The following is a 23495-nucleotide window of genomic DNA, read 5'->3' on the forward strand; positions in this document are numbered from 1 at the left end:
TTATTCATTCTACATTTTTTCCACAGTTCAATGTCAAATGATACCAGATAAGTTTTATGTTAACTCCTTCCATTGAATTTCTCTTCCAGGTATGATTCTAGGCACCTCCACATATTTCCATGAGTAGATAAAATTAATACATCACCTGTAAATTGTTTTCTGAATTATTCCTTGGCTTGTTTTTAGTTGTCATTTTAGATTTTGAATGGTTCATAAATTAAAATAGAACAAGAAACATAAAGTTTATTTTCAGGAAAAATACACAAACAAGATGAATGATGAATTTGATGTGATTGTGAAACAGTCAACTAAGATCAGGCAATTTGGTTTCTGGTCTTCCTGCTGCCATAGAAAAATATGTATTTCTTACATGTTTTGAGTTGAAGCTTAGAGCACAATATGCTAAATTTTGTGGGTCATAATGTGTGAAAAAGTCTTTACTGTCATATAAATGTTGTAGTGGGCAGGGTTTTAGTGCCACCCAAGAAATAAACATCCTCAAAGTGAAAGAATTAACTAATGCTAAAACACAAATCAGTTAACTTTATTCTTTAATTGTTGAATTAATGCAGTACTTAAGAGTTTTGAGGAGCTGAACTTGATTTAGTGGTAGGATCAGGAAAATGTGGGGAAAAGAATCTATATTAGGATCTTTTTATTTTTAAAGATTTATCTTTTTTGAAAGGCAGAGCTACAGCGATTGAAAGTGATGGGGAGAGAAAAAGAGATACCTTCCATCTACAGGTTCATTTTCCAAATGTCCACAATGGCTATGGCTTGGACAAGTCAAATCAGGAGCTTGGAACCCCATCCAGGTCTCCCACTTTGATGGAAGTGACCCCAAAACACAGGCCATCATTCATTGCTCTTTCAGGCACATTAGCAAGGAGCTGGATGTAAAGTGGAGCTTCCAGTACTAAAATAGTCTGTTTACATGGGATACCAGCATTGCAGGTAGAGGCTTACCTGACTGCACCACAGTGATGGTGCCTACTGCAAGTTCTTAAATCAATCTTTATGCATTTCTCTCAGTTAGTCGCAAATGCAGATTCTATTGCAGACTGTTCCAAGTTCTGTTTTTGGGCAAATAATTCCATTGTTTTCACTTTAATTTGGTGTAATGTTATTCCAGTTCTTCAAATATTTTATCAGAATAATAGAGAAAGTCAAAAGCTATTTTCTATTGTTTGTCTTACTTGAATCTTCTCTTACTTAAAAAGTATTTATGAGCTTGATAGACAAAGACCTGGAGTGAGACAGAGAGCTCCAATGCACTTATTCACTCCCTAAATAGCCATGCCAAGCAGAGGTGGATTGGGATTGAAGCCAGGAATGAGGAATGGAGTCCATGTCTCCCTCATTGTTGGCATCACCACTGCTTCTCTATCAATTCATTTCGAGCTGGAATCTGAAGCTGGCACAGGAAATCTAACCTAGCTATGCTGAGGTAGATGTAGAGTATCTTAGCTGGCATCATAAACACTAAGCTAAATGCCTGCCCTCTTTTTTAAAACATTTTTTCTCTGTCATATTTGAACTGACTGTGCATGGTGCTTTCCTGGAAATTCTTCTCTGGTCATTCCCATCATAGCTTCACTGATGGATCTGAAACTCCTGTTTCCCTCCAGTGTGGGCATTTTTCATGGCCTTTAGACAATAAATTTGACTCCTTATTGAATGCTTCTGTGCACTCTCCAAATGTTCAACAAGTCTAAAATGATACCATATCCTTCCTTTTTCCTTCATACACATATACAAGATATACAACTGTTAGTGTTTGTTTTGTGACAGAGTTGATATGTTGACCAGAAGTATAATATTGCAGGTGATGATAGCATTTGAAGATCTAGCTGTGTACTTTACCTGGGAGGAATGGCAGAAGATGAACAAAGCTCAGAAAATCCTGTACAGGCATGTGATACTGGAGACCTACAGAAGCCTGTTTTCCTTGGGTGAGTGACACCCATCAAATGCCTAATGGCAAAATTTTCTTGCTATTTGACTAACAAGTAAACACTTTAGAAAGTTTAATAATGGGCAGGTATAGAATTTGAGTCCATGTAGGTGTAGATGCAATGACTGTGGAGAAACCTTTGGTGATAAGTCACACCTCACAATCCATTGGAGAATTCACACAGGGGAGAAACCTTATGAATGTAATGAGTGTGGGAAAGCCTTTGGCCGTGAGTCAAGCCTCAAAAAACATAAGAAAATTCACATAGGAGAGAAACTTTATGAATGTAATGACTGTGGAAAAGCCTTTTGCAATAAGTCAGAACTCATAAGGCATCAGAGAATTCACAATGGGGAGAAATTTCATGAATGTAATCACTGTGGAAAAGCCTTTGGCTGGAAGTCACACCTTATAAGACATCAGAAAATTCACACAGGGGAGAAACTCCATAAATGTAATGACTGTGGGAAAGCCTTTGGCTATATGTCAGATCTCAGGAATCATCAGAGAATTCACACAGAGAAGAAACATTATGAATGTAATGACTGTAGAAAACCCTTTGGCCAGAAATCAAACCTTACAATGCATCAGAATTCACACAGGAGAGCAAACTCATGAATGTAATTACTGTGAGAAAGCCGTTTGCTATAAAATACAGCTCATAACATACCAGAACATTTTTTCTAATAATGAATTTGTGACAAATTCTTTCACTTTCTTTTTGTTATGGAAAGTCTTTTCGCATTCATTCATAAATGAAATCTTTGCAGGGTGTAGTATTCTGGATCAACAGTTTTTTATTTATTTTTCTTAAGATTTGGATTATATCTCTACATTCTCTCCTAGCCCAAAGAGATTCTCAAGAGAAGTCACCTGTGAGTCAAGTTGGAAATTCACTGAAAGTAATCTGGCATTTCTTTCATGTACATTTTACAATGTTTTATTTATTTTTTTATTGTTGAAAGTTTAACTGCAATTCATCATGGTAAAGATCTTTCTGGCCAAGTCTATTAGGAGTTCTATATATTTCTTGTACTAGGACATCCCTTTATTTCTAAAAATTTGGAAATTTTTTTAATGTAATTATTCCACTAAATATGCCTTCTAAACCATTCTCTCCACACCTTCAGGAACTCCTAAGATCCTTATGTTCAGTCATTTGATTATAACCCATAAATTTCCAACGTATTATTTTATTTTTTTTAACTTTTATTTAATGAATATAAATTTCCAAAGTATGATTTATGGATTACAATGGCTTCCCCCACATACCGTCCCTCCCACCCACTACCCTCCCCTTTCCCACTCCCTCTCCCCTTCCATTCACATCAAGATTCATTTTTGATTATCTTAGTATACAGAAGATCAGCTTAGTATACCTTAAGTAAGGATTTCAACAGTTTGTTCCCACACAGAAACATAAAGTGAAAAATAATAGATGATTTTTTTTAAGTGATGATGAAATCAGATCAGACCTATTGTCATGTTTAATCCCAGTGAGAGTCAAGTTGGGAGTTGATAATTTCTTTCTTTCTTTCTTTCTTTTTTTTTTTTTACAGAGGATCAGTTTAGTATACATTAAGTAGAGATTTCAACAGTTTGCAACCCATGAAAACACAAAGTGAACTATATTGTTTGAGTACTCGTTATAGCATTAAATCTCAATACACAGCACATTAAGGACAGAGATCCTACATGAGGAGTAAGTGCACAGTGACTCCTGTTGTTGACTTTACAAATTGACACTCCTGTTTATGGCATCAGTAGTCTCCCTATGCTCCGGTCATGAGTTTCCAAGGCTATGGAAGCCCTCTGAGTTCTCCGATTCTTACCTTGTTTAGACAAGGTCATAGTCAAAGTGGAGGTTCTCTCCTCCCTTCAGAGAAAGGTACCTCCTTCTTTGAAGACCTGTTCTTTCCACTGGGATCTCACTCGCAGAGATCTTTTGCCAGAGTGTCTTGGCTTTCCATGCCTGAAATACTCTCATGGGCTTTTCAGCCAGATCCGAGTGCCTTTAGGGCTGATTCTGAGGCCAGAGTGCTGTTAGGACATCTGCCATTCTATGAGTCTGCTGAGTATCTCACTTCCCATGTTGGATCACTCTCCCCTTTATTTATTCCATCGGTTAGTGTTAGCAGATACTAGACTTGTTTATGTGCTCCCTTTGACTCTTAGTCCTTTCATTATGATCAATTGTGAACTGAAATTGATCACTTGGATCAGTGAGATGGCATTGGTACATGCCACCTTGATGGGATTGAATTGGAATCCCCTGGTATGTTTTTAACTCTACCATTTGGGGCAAGTCAGCTTGAGCATGTCCCAAATTATACATCTCTTCCCTCTCTTATTCCCACTCTTATGTTTAACAGGGATCACATTTCAGTTAATTTTTAACACTTAAGAATAACTGTGTATTAATTACAGAATTAAACCAGTCATATTAAGTAGAACAGACAAAAAAACTACTAAGAGGGATAATGTATTAAGTTGTTCATTAACAGTCAGGGCTATGCTGATCAAGTCACCATTTCCCATAGTGTCCGTTTCACTTCAGGAGGTTTCCTTTTTGGTGTTCAGTCAGTTGTCACCGATCAGGGAGAACATATGGTATTTGTCCCTTTGGGACTGGCTTATTTCACTCAGCATGATGTGTTCCAGATTCCTCCATTTTGTTGCAAATGACTGGATTTCGTTGTTTCTTACTGCGGTATAGTATTCTAAAGAGTACATATCCCATAATTTCTTTATCCAGTCTACCGTTGATGGGCATTTAGGTCGGTTCCAGATCTTGGCTATTGTGAATTGTGCTGCAATAAACATTAGGGTGCAGACCACTTTTTTGTTTGCCAATTTAAATTCCTTTGGGTAGATTCCAAGGAGTGGGATGGCTGGGTCGAACGGTAGGGTTATCTTCAGGTTTCTGAGGAATCTCCAGACTGACTTCCATAGTGGCTTGACCAGTTTGCATTCCCACCAACAGTGGGTTAGTGTCCCTTGTTCCCCACATCCTCGCCAGCATGTGTTGTTGGTAGATTTCTGCATGTGAGCCATTCTAACTGGGGTGAGGTGAAACCTCATTGTGGTTTTGATTTGCATTTCCCTGATTGCTAATGACCTTGAACATTTTTTCATGTGCCTGTTGGCCATTTGGATTTCCTCTTTTGAAAAATGTCTATTGAGGTCCTTGGCCCATCTCTTAATTGGGTTGTTAGTTTTGTTTTTGTGGAGTTTCTTGATCTCTTTGTAGATTCTGGTTATTAACCCTTTATCTGTTGCATAGTTTGCAAATATTTTTTCCCATTCTGTCGGTTGTCTCTTCACTCTCCTGACTGTTTCTTTTGCAGTACCGAAACTTCTCAATTTGATCCAATCCCAATAGTTGATTTTGGCTTTGACTGCCTGTGCCTCCCGGGTCTTTTCCAGAAACTCTTTGCCTGTGCCAATATCTTGAAGGGTTTCTCCAATGTTCTCTAATAACTTAATGGTGTCAGGACGTAGATTTAGGTCTTTAATCCACGTTGAGTGAATTTTTGTGTAAGGTGTAAGGTAGGGTTCTTGCTTCATGCTTCTGCACGTGGAAATCCAGTTTTCCCAGCACCATTTATTGAATAGACTGTCCTTGCTCCAGGAATTAGTTTTAGATCCTTGATCAAATATAAGTTGGCTGTAGATGTTTGGATTGATTTCTGGTGTTTCTATTCTGTTCCATTGGTCTATCCATCTGTTTCTGTACCAGTACAATGCTGTTTTGATTACAACTGCCCTGTAGTATGTCCTGAAGTCTGGTATTGTGATGCCTCCAGCTTTGTTTTTGTTGTACAAGATTGCTTTAGCTATTCGAGGTCTCTTGTGCCTCCATATAAATTTCAGCACCAATTTTTTCAGATCTGAGAAGAAGGTCTTCGGTATCTTGATTGGTATTGCATTGAATTTATAAATTGCTTTTGGGAGAATGGACATTTTGGTGATATTGATTCTTCCAATCCATGAGCATGTAAAATCTTTAGCTGTAGGATTGAAAGTTCTGTATATATCTGTTAGGTCCATTTGGGCTATAGTGTCGTTTAAATCTACTGTATCCTTGTTGATCTTCTGTCCTATTGATCTGTCTATTTCTGAGAGTGGAGTATTGAAGTCCCCCAGTACTATTGTATTGGGGTCTAAGTCTCCCTTTAAGTCCGTTAACAAATCTTTTAGATAAACCGGTGCCCTGTAGTTGGGTGCATATACATTGATAATTGTTATATCTTCCTGTTGAATTGATCCCTTAATCATTATGTAGTGTCCCTCTTTGTCTCTCTTAACGGTTTTTGTGGTAAAGTTTATTTTGTCTGATATTAAGATGGCTACGCCTGCTCTTTTTTCATTTCTGTTGGCATGGTATATCTTTTTCCAGCCTTTCACTTTCAGTCTGTATGGATCTTTGTTGGAAAGATGCGTTTCTTGTAAGCAGCAAATAGATGGGTTTTGTTCCTTAACCCAATCAGCCAATCGGTGTCTTTTAACTGGACAGTTCAGGCCATTCACGTTCAATGTGACTAATGATAAGTGGTAACTTTGCCCTGCCATTTGCCAAAGATAAGTTCTAATATACGCTTTGAATTCCCTGTGATCTTTTGCTGTGAGCTTTCCTTCCTTGGTTTCCTTCCTTTACCTTCTTTCATATTGATGACCGTGTTTCTTTGTTTCTGTGTGTAACACATCTTTAAGCATCTTTTGCAGGGCTGGACGAGTGCAGACAAATTCTTTCAATTTCTGTTTGCTATGAAAAGTCTTTATTTCACCTTCATTCACAAATGATAGCTTTGCAGGATATAATATTCTGGGCTGGCAGTTTTTCTCTCTTAGTACCTGGGCTATATCTCGCCATTCCCTCCTGGCTTGTAGAGTTTCTGATGAGAAGTCAGCTGTGAGTCTGATTGGAGATCCTCTGAGAGTAATCTGACGTTTCTCTCTTGCACATTTTAGGATCTTTTCTTTATGTTTCACTGTGGTAAGTTTAATTACAACGTGTCGTGGTGAGGATCTCTTTTGGTCGTGTTTATTAGGGGTTCTGTGAGCTTCCTGTACTAGGATTTCTCTGTCCTTCTCCAAACCTGGGAAATTTTCTGCTAATATCTCACTAAAAAGGCCTTCTAATCCTTTCTCCCTCTCCATGCCTTCAGGAACTCCTAGAACCCGAATGTTGGTTTTTTTAATAGTATCCTGAAAATTCCCGACAATATGTTTTAGATTCCTAATTTCCTCTTCTTTTCTTTGGTCTGACTGTATCCTTTCCTGTTCTCTGTCTTCTAAGTCCAATATTCTCTCTTCTGCTTCACCCATTCTGTTTGCAATGCTCTCTATTGTGTTTTTCATTTGATCTATTGAATTCTTCACTTCAGTCACTATCCCAGTTTCCTGTTGTACTAGTTGTTTCGTTTCATTTTGATTCCTCCTTAATATTTCATTTTCACGAGAGAGATTTTCTATCTTGTCCATTAAGGATTTCTGTAGTTCAAGAATTTGTTTTTGAGAACTTCTTAATGTTCTTATCAATTTTTTGAGATCTGCTTCTTGCATTTCTTCTATGTCATCATCTTCATAATCTTGAATTGGGGTGTCTTTTTCATTTGAGGGCTTCATGGTGACTTCCTTGTTTTTATTACCTTGGTTTTTGCATTTGTTATTTGGCATATTGGAGATATTTGGTTTCTTCACTGTGGTTCTTTTTCTTGTTATACTATGACTCTAGATTAAGTGGACTATCTGTTTTTTGATGGAGCCTTAGGGCTTGAGATGGGTGTGGCCTGAGAGCTCTGTTTGGTGTGCCAAAGGTGACACTCCCAGGTTAGGCGTGGTAAACCTCTCTCTCTCTCTCTTTCTTTTTTTTTTTTGATTCAAAAGGGAAGTTATTCTGCACAGCTGAACGAAGTTGGAGGTAGTTAGCAGGCAAATGATATACCCACAGGAGCCAGAGATCAGAAGCTCTTTCCCAAGGACCACACAGGGAATCTGTTCGGCCCTCAGAGTGGGCTCAAATTCTCCTTCAGTCTCCCACTGGGTTGCCAAAGTTACGGAATTGTAGCGTCTCTGGAGAGTGCTCACGTGAATTCCGTGAGTTCTCTCCCCCACCGTCTCTTTTTTCACAGTCTCAGTTCAGTAGCACCACAAATTTACTAGGTCCTAATCTCCTGTTAATTTGCCCCGCCCAGAGTCAGGTTTTTCTGCTAGGCTCAGGGCCGGTGCAGACCTGAGGTCGCTCTGCTTATGACGTATGTCCAAGATGGCACCTGCTCTTTGTCTTGCTCGCCCTTGAGAGGTGAGCGGAGAGAGAGAAACCCGTGTCCGTACCAGTCACCTCTCTGTCTTCCAGTTAGCCTGGTGAAGTTCCCCCGCTCCCTGGGGGTTGTTCCCTCTAGTCTCCTCTCTCCGCTTGCCTGCCAGTGTCTCGGGCTCACCTCGCGTTCCAGCGGCTCGGTCCCGCGGCTCGGCTTGCGCAGCTCGGCTTGTGCAGTTTGGTCCCATGGCTCGGCTGCCGCGGCTTGCTCCCGCAGCTCGGCTTCCACGCGGTGGGCGACCTTGTTCTCCCAGTAGGTCCTCCGATTCACGACCACTCAATCCAGAAGGGTTTCCTCTGCAATATTTTCCTGGTTCTTTTTTCTGAGGCTACCATAACTCCCCTTTTATTAAACTAAATTTTCCCGGACTATTGGTGCACGCCCTCACTATTCTGCCATCTTGGCTCCGCCCCCCAATAAAAAACCTATTTTATTTTTAAAAAAAATTATTTAATTTATACAAGTTTTATGTATCTCAGATATATATATATATGTATGTATATATATATGTATATATATGATTAGGAACACAGTTATTTTCACACCATACCCTCCCCCCTGCACAAGATCCAACACTTCTCTCTCTTCCATCTCCTATTCTCTTAATTTTTACAAAGATCATTTTTTTTTAGTTTACTTTATACTCATAATGTTAGCTTTACACTAAGTGAAGAGTTCAACAAAGAGTATGAAGGGGAAAAAAAAACTATTCCTTAACAGCAGACACAGGGACTTATTAATTAAATCTCAGAATGTTCATTTCACTCCAAAACATTATTTTGTAAGTACTGTATAGTTAGCAAGTTCAGGGAAAACATGATATCTGTGTTTTGGGGACTGGATTATTTAACTAATTATAGTGTTTTCCAATTGCATCCATTTTACTGCAAATGAGAGGATTTCTTTTCTTTTTTGTTTTTTTTTGACAGCCAAATTTTATTCTGCAGTGTGTATATATATATATATATATATATATAATTTTTTATCCAGTCATCCGTTAATGGACATCTCATTTGATTCTATATCTTAGTTATTGTGAATGGAGTAGCAATGAACGTGGGGGTACAAATAACTCTTTTGTAAGCTGATTTATTTTGTTTTGGGTAAATTCCTGAGTGGGATGGCTGGATTATGTGCTATATTCATATTTCTGATATATCACCATAGTGTCTTCCATAGTGGCTACACCACTTTGAATTCCCACCAACAGTGAATTAGGTTACATTTCCTCGTGCATTCTTGATTTCTTGTTTGGTGATTTCTATATGTGAACTATTCTAACTGGGGTGAGGTGAAGCCTCATTGTGGTTTTGATTTGCATTTCCCCGATGGATACTGATCTGGAGCATTTTTTCAAATGTCACTTGTACATTTGAATTTTCTCTCTTGAGAAATGCCAGGTATAGCTTCAGAATTTTGTAGGGGAGGGAATTTAGGTGAAAAAAGAGGCTTTCTATAGTAAATTTCAAATGAGCAAACTATGAACTGTTTCCAGGGAAGAGAGCCAATTCTTAACAGGGCTAAAGAAAGGAGTTTTACCCAGTTTAAGTGGACCTGTGTGGAGAGTTAAATCCTGTTTTAAAAGTCCATTCACTGATTCTACTTTTCTTGAAGAGGAGAAATGATAGGGACTGAAAAATGCCATGAGATATGAAGAGTGGCAGATAATATTTGGTTAACTTGAGAGGTAAATTCTGCCACCAAATATAAGGAGAAGAGGACAAAAACAGAGATGAAATATGGTATGAATTCAGTCAGCCCAAAAATCAATCAACTACCAGCATGCACATAATCTGAAAACATGGTAGAGGGCCCGGACCCTGGGGGCTGGGATTTTTTATATCTTAGGTGGGCTAGGATGTGGGTTAGGGCAGCAGATAAAGGTGAAATCTATCATATATGTTCTTCAAATTTGGCTCCCCAGCTTCCAAACCTAGGGAAGAATGCAGGGGGTGGTGTGGAAAACTGTAATGTGTAAGACTGAAAAGAAAATTCTGAAAGTGAGAAAAGAATGTACTTTAAAAATTGTGATCATAATAGTTTGAATAATAGGGGGAAAAAGCTAATAGAGATCAAAGTCCAGTCTCAATAATGAAACAAAGCAGTCAGGACAATGAATTAAAGTCTTCCTCATTGAAAAATGAGGAAGATGAGAAGACCAGATCTTCAGTTGAAAAAGAATACCAAAAACCAATGGGTCAAGAAAATGACCATGGACATGATAAAAATAAAATTGATTGTGAATCAAGCCCTGGAACAGATGAAGACAAAAGTGGATGAGTGAGTCCTGTATAGTTACTTCATTTCTGTCTTAGACTTTAAGTTTTCATTGTTTGGGGGTTGTTTTATGTTTGTCCTTCTTTTTTTTTTTTTAATGTGGACTTCGTTGAGTTGATATTTTGATAATCTGCACTTGGATAATTTGTACTGCTAAAGTTTTAATGAACTTGAAATGAGAAAAACACTTTGGTGTAATACTGTGTGATGTGTTAAGCTATTTAAGGTGTGCAATTTTGTGTTGCAGCAGTCAGCCATTAGCATCAGATTTAATGATCATTGGAATACATTGTTTTTTTTTTTTAACTTTTATTTAATGAATATAAATTTCCAAAGTACGAATTATGGATTACCATGGCTTCCCCCCCATACCGTCCCTCCCACCCACAACCCTCCCCTTTCCCACTCCCTCTCCCCTTCCATTCACATCAAGATTCATTTTCGATTATCTTAATACACAGAAGATTTTAAAAAGTTCTTTCGGTACCTTTCCCTGAAGGGAGGAGGGAACTTCCACTTTGACTACAAACTTGTCTAAATATGATCAGAGTCGGTGAACTCAAAAGGCTTCCATAGCCTTGGCAACTCATGACAAGAGCCTTGGGTGATTACTGATGCCATAAACAAGAGTGTCAATTTGTTAAGTCAACAATAGGAGTCACTGTGCACTTACTCCTCATGTAGGATCTCTGTCCTTAATGTGCTGTACATTGTGATTTAATGCTATAACTAGTACTCAAACAGTATTTTTCACTTTGTGTTTCTGTGTGGGTGCAAACTGTTGAAATCTTTACTTAATATATGCTAAACTGATCTTCTGTATATAAAGAGAATTGAAAATGAATCTTGATGTGAATGGAATGGGAGAGGGAGCGGGAAAGGGTAGGGTTGCGGGTGGGATGGACGTTATGGGGTGGAAGCCATTGTAATCCATAAGCTGTACTTTGGAAATATATATTCATTAAATAAAAGTAAAAAAAAAGTTCTTCTTTTCCTGATTAAAGTAACTTTATAAACAACTAGCTGAAATCTAGTATGGATTTTTCTGATTGCATTTGAAATGGGGGATTGCAGCAATTATTTTTTTAATTACACAGAAGCAGGATTTTGTCAACTTGAGATATTAAGCATTTTTTTATTCTACAGTAATTTTTACTTTAGATAAATATTTAGTTATTTATATGGCCATTTATACCTTTTTCTTTATGGTTCCAGCTGTAGCCATTTCATATGAATACTTTTCTTATTAGGTTTTCTTTAACTTAACTGCCTTTTAAAATCATAAATATTTTTTAGTTGATATGCTGATCAAGCCTGTGTTGCTATTTTATAACATTTGACAAGAATTATTCTTGGGAAGGTTTGATTGTGATTCTTAATTCTGTGTTGTTTTTGGTCTGAAGAGTTAAATTGCTGTTTTTTGAGGACAATGTTTTATTACTATTATTATTACTATCTCCTAAATGGAAAAGCACTTTTCCTAATAGAACCTATTGTTTGTGCAGGTCCTTAAGCTAGAAAGATTCTATTGCTAGTATTTACATATTAACTTCTAAGATTTCTATAAGATCTTTGGCCTTAACCTATATAATATGTGATAAATCTGCATGGATTTTGTTTTTGATAGCTGTGCATTTCAAATGGCAAGAAAATCCATCTTTTCTGTATGTGTTTCATGATAGGCTGTTGCATGTTTATGACTCTGATTTCCTTTTGTTCAGGTGACTTTACGCCATTATTGTTAATGTTATTTTAATTTGGCATGTATAACATGGCAAATAGAATAGAGTAGAAAGTTGCAAAATTTGGTAACTTACAGAGTTAAACAATAAACATATCCAAAATCTAGCATTGTATTTTGCTACTTTTGTTATGTTATCCTCTGAAATATCCCAAATAAAACATCAACATCCAAGAAACACAAAACCTACATCATCGTCATTTGAAAAGAAATTTCAAAATTCTGAATATTTTAAATCTCTAGAGAGATTTATACTTCAATAGTAATTGCCAGTATAGTGTCAATTCTGTTACCAAGTTGGCTTCTAAGTAAATCAGTAGCTACTCAGTGTTGTTTATACTGAATGAACCAATGTTTAACTTGATACTTACCATTAGATTAATGCCAACATGATACATTTGGATTACAACTTTGGAATATCTTGAGGCAAATATCTACAGTGTACTTTTTTCCAACTTTTTTCCTCTGATGATGGCAAAACTGGATGTGTGTTATAATCCATGGTGATTGATTGTTTAAGCAACTGACCGAAATTCCACATTGGGGATAATTGAGTCTTAGTGTACAAACTGTATAATCTATTGTGCATTTTAATCAAATTATTTTGTCTTAAATTCAGTGAATTGCATTTCAAAATCTTTGTTATAAATTATCAAGTTTCAAAAAAGTGTAAAGAAAGGATTTCTAATAAGTCTACAAACATACATATATAATATATATTACATATACATATATGTAATACATTATATATATATAAACGTCCATGCTATGGAAACATAGTTCTACCATGTCTGACTCCAGAGTTTTATCTGCTAGAAATTATGGATGATAACTGTCCAAATCATGGTTTCAAACAGTAACCATGAGGGGAAATTTCCTATTAGATAATATTCTCCTGCTTGGGTTATCAGAAGAGCAACTGCATGCTAAGCATGACTTATAGACAGTTTTTTAAGCTTTGTTAGCTGGTTTTGCAGAACAAATGTGGTGAAATATTTTAAATGAGAGAGGACAGTCAACTAGATAGTGTTTTCAGAATGTAAAGAACCTTAGAAAATAATTAAGTAGCACTAACTGTACCTCAAGTCTGCCCTTGCAATGGAATGACACAGCTCAAAATGGTCCTTTTTCCCTTAATTTCTTAATATTGTGTTATCTTTAGTTTTTATTTTGAACATTCTTTTCCTAAGTGTCAGTTATTGAATTTTTCCCATCAAAATGATTTTACATTCATATCTGAGCTTACATAATTCACTTCAAACTATGTTTGATATCATAACCTTTTATCCATTTAAAGATAATTTAAATATGCCATTTATGTTTTTATTTTTGCCTGGTTGGTGGTAATTGAAAATTTCTTCATCATGTAGAATTTTGTAATTGTGTGAATCAATTTCTAGGTAAACAACTACCACAGAAATTGACAAGAGACATTAACAGAAAATATGCAGTATAGAGCCTGTTCTAGAACGTTCTTAAACTACTCTAGTTAAATTCAGAGAGCATTGTAGTAGTTTAAGTCATTTAATTCATGCCCTCAGAAGTTACAGAGAATTTCTTTGACAGATTTGGTTTTGCAGATGTATGATAGTATTGCTTATTGGTTTCACTAATCACCTTTGATTTTTGTACTCAATGGAAGGAGTGAAAGTAAAAGCAGTAAAGATTTCCTTATGCTATTGGCAGACATATGCTGAGTTTGTTATTTTGTGTAGTGGTATTCACTGACAATTCTAGTGTATTTTCTACTCAGCATTTAGAGACAGTTAGTATGTCTTTTAGTACTTTGTTGTGCTTTGGTCCAAATGCTATTAATTTTCATCACACTGAAATTTTTATATTACATTTCTGTAGAAACTTGTTGAATTTGCCCTCTGGTGTACCATATAATTGATTTTTTAAGAAACAAAATGAGTATTTTTCTGTTCACTTTTAGTTGTGTTTACTGTAGTTATTCTACTTTGAACTCATACTTTTACAGTTGAATATCTCCAAGGACTGTAGCCTGATAACTTATTTATTGTGAAAAGGAGTGTTTTATTACAAATACTTGGTTAGAGAATTAAGAAAGTAAGCCCCAAAAAGTTAATCTTTGGCTGGCACACCTTCCCACAGTGGGCTTCTCAACTGCATTGAAGGGATTCAGCAAATGAAAATCCTCTAGCCTATTGTGTGACAAAGTAGTAAGTATTAAAGGAAAAGAAAAGTAAGTCATATGAATAAGAACATCCCATCAGCAAGGTTGAAAGAGAAGTGTGTGTGTGTGTGTGTGTGTGCGTGTGTGTGTGTGCAGGAGGTAGCAGAGGGGTTGGTGTGTGCTTTTATTTTTTAAAGCAAATTTCTTACCAGAAGCATATGCTGTATATTTTCTTCCCCTTTTGTGTATTCATAGTGTTTTGAAAGATTGATAAGTGAGTTGATCATTTCTTTTTGGGGATGTTCAAAGTTGTGGCTGCTCTCTTTGTGGGAGGAGAAAATAATGAATTTAATGCAATTATTATCCTAGCTCAGAAGTCACTGTGCTGTATATCTTTAAATATAATTTAGAAATAAGACTGTGTCTTCTCAATTGTAAAGTTAGTTTCATTTTTTTGTTCATTTGACAGATAGAGTTAGACAGCAAGAGAGAGAGAGACAGCTCTTCCTTCCATTGGTTCACTCCCTGAATGACTGCTATGGCTGGAACTATGCCGATCGAAAGCCAGGAGTCAGGTGCTTCTTCCTGGTCTCCCATTCGAGCTCAGGGGCCCAAACACTTGGGCCATCCTCCACTGCCTTCCTGGGCCACAACAGAGAGCTGTACTGGAAGAGGGGCAACCGAGACTAGAACCTGGAACCCCAATGGGATGCCAGCACCACAGGCAGAGGATTAACCTAATAAGCCATGGTGCCAGCCCTGTAAAGTTAGTTTCACCTTGCTGCTTCTTGTTATCTGTAGTAACTATTGAACTGATTTCTGTATTTTATAAAATGTAATCTTAAAAACTCTATTAATTTTTATAGTTAAATATTGTATTTAATAAACTATACTATAGTCCAAAAAGGACTGGGTTGGGATTTAAGGACTAGGAATAAATTCCAGTTTTATCTATCTGAGACTTATGTCTTTGTTCATCACCATCCATTTCAGTGGATCCAAAACCAATCCCTGGGGTAAGGACAGTCTATTCAATAAATGATGCTGGGAAAATTCGATTTCCACGTGCAGAATCATGAAGCAAGACCCCTACCTTTCACCTTACACAAAAATTCACTCAACATGTGTGGGGAGCAACCCGGACTAGACTAAGTTACTGGAATTAAGACTTATTCTATGCATCTGCTCTCCCACAATATGGCGCTGAGAAGGGAGAAACAGCTTCTACACAGCTGCCTCCAGTTCAACCAATAAACTGTAGGACCTGCTCCTGATTGGAGGAGAGCAGCGTACTCGGCGTATGGGTAGCAGAGTTGGGATTGGTGGAAGAGGACTATAAAGGAGGAGAGAGACAACATGCACCAGGAACATCTAAGAGGAACACCTGTGCAGCCCCCGAGAGAGCCGGCCGGCGGTGTGCCGCTCCCCCGCGCAAGTGGGGAAAGTGGCTAGGGGGAACCGCCCCTTCCACGGAGGTGGAAGGGATGGTAGCCAACCCGGGAAGAACCAGCAGCAAACCCGGGGAGGGCCGAGCAGACAAAAGAACAGCGCAGGGTCCTGTGTCATTCCTCCACGAAGACGGGGAGCGACATAATGGTGCCGTGACTCGGATATGAAGCCTAGGCAGGGTCCTGTGTCGCTCCTCCATGAAGAGGGGGAGTGACATAATGGTGCCGTGACTCGGATATGAAGCCTAGGCAGGGTTTAGTGTCATTCCTCCGTGAAGAGGGGGAGCGACAAACGTGGATTAAACACTTAAATCTACGACCTGACACCATCAAATTATTAGAGAGCATTGGAAAAACCCTGCAAGATATTGGCACAGGCAAAGAATTCTTGGAAAACACCCCAGTAGCACAGGCAGTCAAAGCCAAAATTAACATTTGGGATTGCATCAAATTGAGAAGTTTCTGTACTGCAAAAGAAACAGTCAGGAAAGTGAAGAGGCAGCCAACAGAATGGGAAAATATATTTGCAAACTATGCAACTGATAAAAGGTTAATAACCAGAATCTACAAAGAAATCAAGAAACTCCACAACATTAAAACAAACAACCCACTTAAGAGATGGGCCAAGGACCTCAATAGACATTTTTCAAAAGAGGAAATCCAAATGGCCAACAGGCACATGAAAAAATGTTCAAGATCACTAGCAATCAGGGAAATGCAAATCAAAACCACAATGAGGTTTCACCTCACCCCAGTTAGAATGGCTCACATTCAGAAATGTACCAACAATAGATGCTGGCGAGGATGTGGGGAAAAAGGGACACTAACCCACTGTTGGTGGGAATGCAAACTGGTTAAGCCACTATGGAAGTCAGTCTGGAGATGCCTCAGAAACCTGAAGATAACCCTACCATTCAACCCAGCCATCCCACTCCTTGGAATTTACCCAAAGGAAATGAAATTGGCAAACCAAAAAGCTGTCTACACCTTAATGTTTATTGCAGCTCAATTTACAATAGCTAAGACCTGGAACCAACCCAAATGCCCATCAACAGTAGACTGGATAAAGAAATTATGGGACATGTACTCTATTGAATACTATACAGCAGTCAAAAACAATGAAACCCAGTCATTTGCAACAAGATGGAGGAATTTGGAAAACATCATGCTGAGTGAATTAAGCCAGTCCAAAAGGGACAAATATCATATGTTCTCCCTGATCAGCGACAACTAACTGAGCACCAAAGGGGAAACTTGTTGAAGTGAAATGGATACTATGAGAAACAGTGACTTGATTAGCTCTTGTCCTGATGGTTGATGTACAATGTAATACTTTATCCATTTTAGTATTTTTTTTGTTCTAGTACCATTGGTTGAACTCTGTAATTAACACACAATTATTCTTAGGTGTTTAAATTTTAACTGAAAAGTGATCCCTGTTAGGAATTTGGAAAACATTATGCTGAGTGAAATAAGCCAATCCCAAAGGGACAAATGCCACTTGTTCTCCCTGATAGGTGACAACTAACTGAGCACCAAAAAGGAAACCTGTTAAAGTGAAAGGAACACTAGGAGAAACGGTGACTTGATCAGCATAGCCCTGACTGTTGATGAACAGCTTAATATGTTATCCCTCTCAGTATTTTTTTTTTGTTTGTTCTACTTAATTCTTTTGGTTGAATACTGTAATCAATACACAATTCTTCTTAAGTGCTGAAACTTAACTGAAAAGTGATCGCTGTTAAATATAAGAGCGGGAATAAGAGAGGGAAGAGATGTGCAATTCAGGACATGCTCAAGCTGACTTACCTCAAACGGTAGAGTTAGAAACATACCAGGGGATTCCAAGTCAATCCCATCAAGGTGGCATGTACCAATGCCATCTCACTAGTCCCAGTGATCAATTTCTGTTCACAATTGATCATAATGATAGGACTAAGAACCAAAGGGATCACATAAACAAGAATAGTGTCTGCAAATACTAGCTGATAGAATAAAAAAAGGGAGAGAATGATCCAACATGGGAAGTGAGATACACAGCAGACCCATAGAATGGCAGATGTCCTAAACAGCACTCTGGGCTCATAATCAGCCCTTAAGGCATGCGGATCTGGCTGAAAAGCCCATGAGAGTATTACAGGCATGGAAAGCCAAGACACTCGGCGGGGGGGGGGGGACTAAATGAAAGATCTCCACGAGTGAGATCCCAGTGGAAAGAATGGGTCATCGAAGAAGGAGGTACCTTTCTCTGAAGGGAGGAGAGAACTTCCACTTTGTGTTTCTGTGTGGGTGCAAACTGTTGAAATCTTTACTTAATTTATACTAAATTGATCTTCTGTATATAAATATAATTGAAAGTGAATCTTGATGTGAATGGAATGGGAGAGAGAGCAGAAGCTGGGAGGGTTCTGCTTGTGAGGGAATTTATGGGGGGCGGCGAGCCATTGTAATCCAAAGCTGAACTTTGGACATTTATATTCATTAAATAAAAGTTTAAAAAAAACTGAAATGCTTTTTCATAGGATATAAATCACACAACAGAAAATAACTAGTAGAGTTATTCCAATCACCCACAAAGCAAAATTTTAATCATAAATACCAAACAAAAGCACAAAAATGTGTATCAAATATTGTCTATGATAAAATGTAAAAGAAGCAATAAAATGTAAGACAAATTCAACCATAGAGGTAATCTGAGTAAGTGTAAATGGTATGACAAAATACTTAAATGCCAGTTTTTTACAGAATAAATATAAATGCATGACCCATAGGTGTACTACTAACAATGCACGTTAAATATAACATGTTTTATATATTTATAAATATATAAAATGCATCTTAAATATAAAGATATGAATATGTTAAAAGTAAAGGTGACTCTGTGAACACTTGTCAAAGAGTTCCTATATTAGCACTGGGTAGTGTCTATTTCAAAACAAAGAATATGATTCTCATTGAATCATTTTATTTGTCAGTTATGATGGGGAGAATTAAGCATGAGATCAAAATGTTCTTTTAAATAGAGTTTTATGGGGCCAGCACTGTGGTACAGCAGGTTACAACCCTGGCTTGAATCTCCGGCATCCCATATGGGCACCAGTTCTAGTCCCAGCTGCTGCTATTCCAATCCAACTCTATGTTATGGCCTGGGAAAGCAGTTGAAGATGGCCCAAGTCCTTGGGTCTCTGCATCCACATGGAAAATGCAGAAGAAGCTCCTGGCTCCAGGCTTTAGATCATTGTAGTTCTGGCCGTTACTGCCATCTAGGGAGTGAACCAGCAGATGGAAGACCTTTCTCTCTGTGTCTACCTCACTCTGTAACTCTGTCTTTCAAATAAATAAAATCTTTAAAAAATAGATTTTTTTTATTTGAAAGGCTATGTGACTGGACAGAAAGGCAGAGAGAAATGACCTTGATGGCACAGGCTGGGCCAGGCTGAAGCCAGGAACCCAGAATTCCATCAGGGGCTCCTGCATGGATGTCAGGGTCCAAGTACTTGAATCACCTAATGCTTCCTTCGCACTTGCATTTGCAGGGAACTGGATCAGAAACAGCAACTGGGACTAGAATTGATTCTCAAATATGAGATGTTGGTATTTTAAGTGAGGCCATAACCCACTGTGCCCAAATATTGACCCAAAGTCAATGCTCCTAACAACAAATCTTCAAAATGCATGAAAAAAATAGTGATAGAACTGTAAGAAAACAGTCTTTCAACAAAACCAATATCCAATAGACTTCAATATATATATTAATGATATAATATATATATATATCATTGTATAGTAGTATAAACAGTATATATAGTAGTATATATATAGTATATATATATATATATAATGATATAACATTTCTCAAAAAGTGCTATATCCCAAAGTATAAAACTCATCTCCATATATTTAGAAGGATGCAATTTTTCACAGATGTAAAGATGATGTCCTATCAATTTAGGTATTTTAAGAGAAATGGGGAAGTAGATAGCTGGAAAATTCTTGTTAGAATGTTACCTTATGTTAATAGTATTTCTGTTGTGTTATACAGTGGCTGATATATACTGTGGTAAAATAAATAAATTGCTTAGACTGTTCAGTAAAAAATGTTACTATAACTTCCCTCTTAAAAGTTTTCTGTATGTCAGGTATAGACTTCTGAATCAAATCTTGAATTTTGAAAAACAAAGAATCCCTTAATGAATTCTTGCAAATTAAAAATTATAGGAAGTAAATTTGTTGCTATTGTAGTTTGAGATACATTTAAGAATAATTGATATGTAGGATTCTTATGATAAGTCTACAAACATTAAAAAGCACACCCTGGGGGTGAGTGAAACAATGGTTTTGTTGCTTTCAAAGCCTGCAGCTTGGATTTGATGCCTTACTTACTATCCCAGCCTCTAATACACACTCTGGATGGTGGAAGTGATGGCTTGAGTAGTTTATTTCTGTTACCCTTGTGCAAGATTCAGATTCAGGTTGGCTTTTGGTTTCAGCCTGTCCCTGTGTGGGCCAGCCGCACCAGTCGAGCAGAACCTGAAGGAGGGAGTGGGAATGAAAAGAGGGACAAGGGCACAGAGCATAAAACCAAGATAACAAGGCTGATCAAGGCTCATTTATTCCAATGTCTCAGCAGTATTTATACACAACCAGCTGCAAGCAAAGAAGCACAAAAGATAACAACATACACAAGAAACTTATCAGGGCCTCCAGTAGCACAGATAATTTTAACAGGGTATTCTTGATTAACATCCTCCTTCAGGATGGGAGTATGTGACTTTCTTATCCCAGGAATTCCATAAGCCAAGATTGGCCTTAACTTGTCCAAAGGCTGCCTACATATCCATCTCAAATTTTGTGGTATTTGGAGAGTGAAAAATTGACTGGAAGGTCTCTCTGTGTATTGTTTCTTCCTCCATCTTTCTTTTCAAAAGTAATAACAAGTATTTTTTCCAGAGCTGGCACTGTGGCACAGAAGGTTAAAGCCCTGACCTGCGTGCCAGCATCTCAGGTGGGTGCCAGTTTGAGTCCCAGCTGCTCCACTTCCAATCCACCTCCTTACTAATGTGCCTACAAAAACAGCAGAGGATGGTCCAAGTTCTTGGATCCTTGCCTCCACATTAGAGACCAGGGAGAAGTTCCTGGATCCAGGATTTGGCTCTGCTCAGCTCTAGGCATTGTGGCCATTTGGGTAGTGAACCAGCAGATGGGAGACCTCTCTCTCTCTCTGTGTGTGTGTGTCTCTACTTCTCTCTGTAACTCTGTCTTTCAAATACATAAAATAAATATTTAAAAATGCATTTCTTCTATTTTTCCTAACCACTAATATATAAGTGTTCATTTTAAATAAAGGTTAAGTGCTGCATGCTCTTATGAGATATTAACCATTATGCTGGGCCACATATTTATTATTGTGACAAATATATTACAAAAGTCTTATTAATTACAAATATTACCAAAAGACTATATAAGGTGAAAGTGAAAATTAGATTGCATATGTTTATCTTTAGGTTGCTGAATTATCTAAAAATAGACATATAATTTAGTTAACATATTTATGATGAAGTGACAGTTTTTCTCACTTTAATGAGCCAGTGTAAGGCTTAACAAACTCAATTTTCAGGTAGTTTGGTTTCTATACTTTAATGTTATCTTAGCTTATAAATCAGAATAGCTAACATTGTTTTCTTTTTTAAAATTTAATTTAGGAATACAAACTTAAGACATTTCATATATACAAATTTAGAAACTTAGTGATTTCCCCCCCTACTTTACTCCTGCCCATACTCCTGTCCTTCTTCCCTCTTCTTTTACCATTCTAATTTTTTACCAAGATCTATTTTTAACTAACTTTATACTCATAATATTAACACTACAGTAGATAGAGAGTTCAACAAACAGTATGGGAAATTAAAAAATAATGAAGAAAAAACATTGTTATTCAACAGTCAAGACAAAGGCTCTTTACATAACATCACAAAGTATCAATTTCACTTATATAGATTACCTTTTAGGTACTTTATTGACACCTAATACATAAGAAAGTCTCCTAGGTCATTCTTTTCACTAACTAAGGTTGGAGTTCCTATTTTGCACTCAACAAAAACTTAATTCTAAAATTCTCTTTATGAATGCTTTTCTTGATTCCATCAAATTAAATCACACTAGAAAGTCATAGACTTATTTGGAAGTGATTTTTCTGCCTAATAATTTAACCCAATTAAACAGGACTGCAAAACTCCTTGCATATGGCATAAGTACACTTAAAACTGAGTTGGCATTTAAATGATGTTACACTGGAAATATCATTCTCTGTCTAAAGTTTTTCTAAATTGCTCCAGGAACATGTAAAAGGCTTAGTTAAAGCAAGTAGCACTGGATGGGTGTGGAGGGACTGAGGAAAGCAGTTATGTCTTCTCTGTGGCACACCACTGCAACACTACAGAGAAGCATTAGAACTGCCTCCCATAATCATGGAAATCTAACAGTTTCTCACAGTCTATTCATTGATCATCAGTGCAGTTAAATTCTTAAATGTTTCTATGCATAAGTAATGATCATCTTTGTTTCTCTATAAAAATATGATTTCTTGCCTTTTATAGATCACAGGTAACTTTGAAAAATGCAGAAATGATGCTTCAAATGCAACTGGCATAGCATACATCAGTGCATATTTACTTGAAATAATATATATATGTAAAATGTTCTATTATTTAAAATTTTAACATTTATTTTGAAAGTGAGAGATACAGAGACAAAGAAAAACAGAAGTCTCCTATATATTGATTCACTCTTCAGATAACAAAAATAACTGAAGCTGGATCAGAACAACAGTGTGAGTTAGAAATTAAATCTGGATGTCTCACATGGGTGGTAAATACCCAGTCACTTCAATCATCATCTGTTTCATCCCAGTATACCCAATAGCAGGAAGCTGCTGGAACACAGGCACTCTGATAAGGGAGGAGGACATCCAAAAAAGAAGCTTACTGCTCTGCTGAATTCCCTCCTCAATATGTTTTTCTTATTATGAGATTGAGATAACTTCAAATTTAGAATAATAATGTAGTCTACGCATGACTTAAACTAATTTAATCAGATGGTTGAAGTGAATACATTGCTTCAACCATAGTTGCTGTTTTCATATATTATCAATTACATAGAACATTTTTGTGACATAATATAGAAAAATAATCCTGTTGCCTTTTTTACTCAGACTAAATATGTGTGAATGTATTGATAAGTGTAACATCCACTGTTGGGAAAAATTCTGTATAATAGCAATCGTTCTTTTCAACAATTAATTTTGTCACTTAAAGTAGAAATATACTAGTTTTGTTTCTTTTGAAAGCACTTGTCAACCCAAATGGGAGCATTCCCAAGAGAAAATGGTCTGTCAGTGTTTGTCTTCAGGAAAAACTAGTTGACATGCCGTTTTATCATTAAAATGAGAGGAGAAAGCATTATTCTTTCAATACTGTTGTTAGTATTAAAGAGATGACAGTAAATTTTTTATTATTTCAGTAGTGTTTTGGTAACTAATGTTATCTATTCATTCTTTCATCAAGCAAATGTTTACTAAGTTACTGCTGTGGGCTTTTCATTGCTTTGTTTTGAGTGC

The 23495-nt window shown here is 37.1% G+C and overlaps 1 long non-coding RNA gene across 1 annotated transcript in view; it reads left to right on the forward strand.

Moving 5' to 3' along the window:
- Positions 1–23495, forward strand: part of LOC103345341 (uncharacterized) — a 190676-nt gene that overhangs the window by 45234 nt on the left and 121947 nt on the right. The window contains exon 3 of the long non-coding RNA XR_007915471.2: positions 1826–1952. This is a non-coding gene — a long non-coding RNA (uncharacterized lncRNA). The remainder of the gene's footprint in view (positions 1–1825; positions 1953–23495) is intronic.

Source organism: Oryctolagus cuniculus, chromosome 1, assembly GCF_964237555.1.
Source record: "Oryctolagus cuniculus chromosome 1, mOryCun1.1, whole genome shotgun sequence".
NCBI classification, from domain to species: Eukaryota; Metazoa; Chordata; class Mammalia; order Lagomorpha; family Leporidae; genus Oryctolagus; species Oryctolagus cuniculus.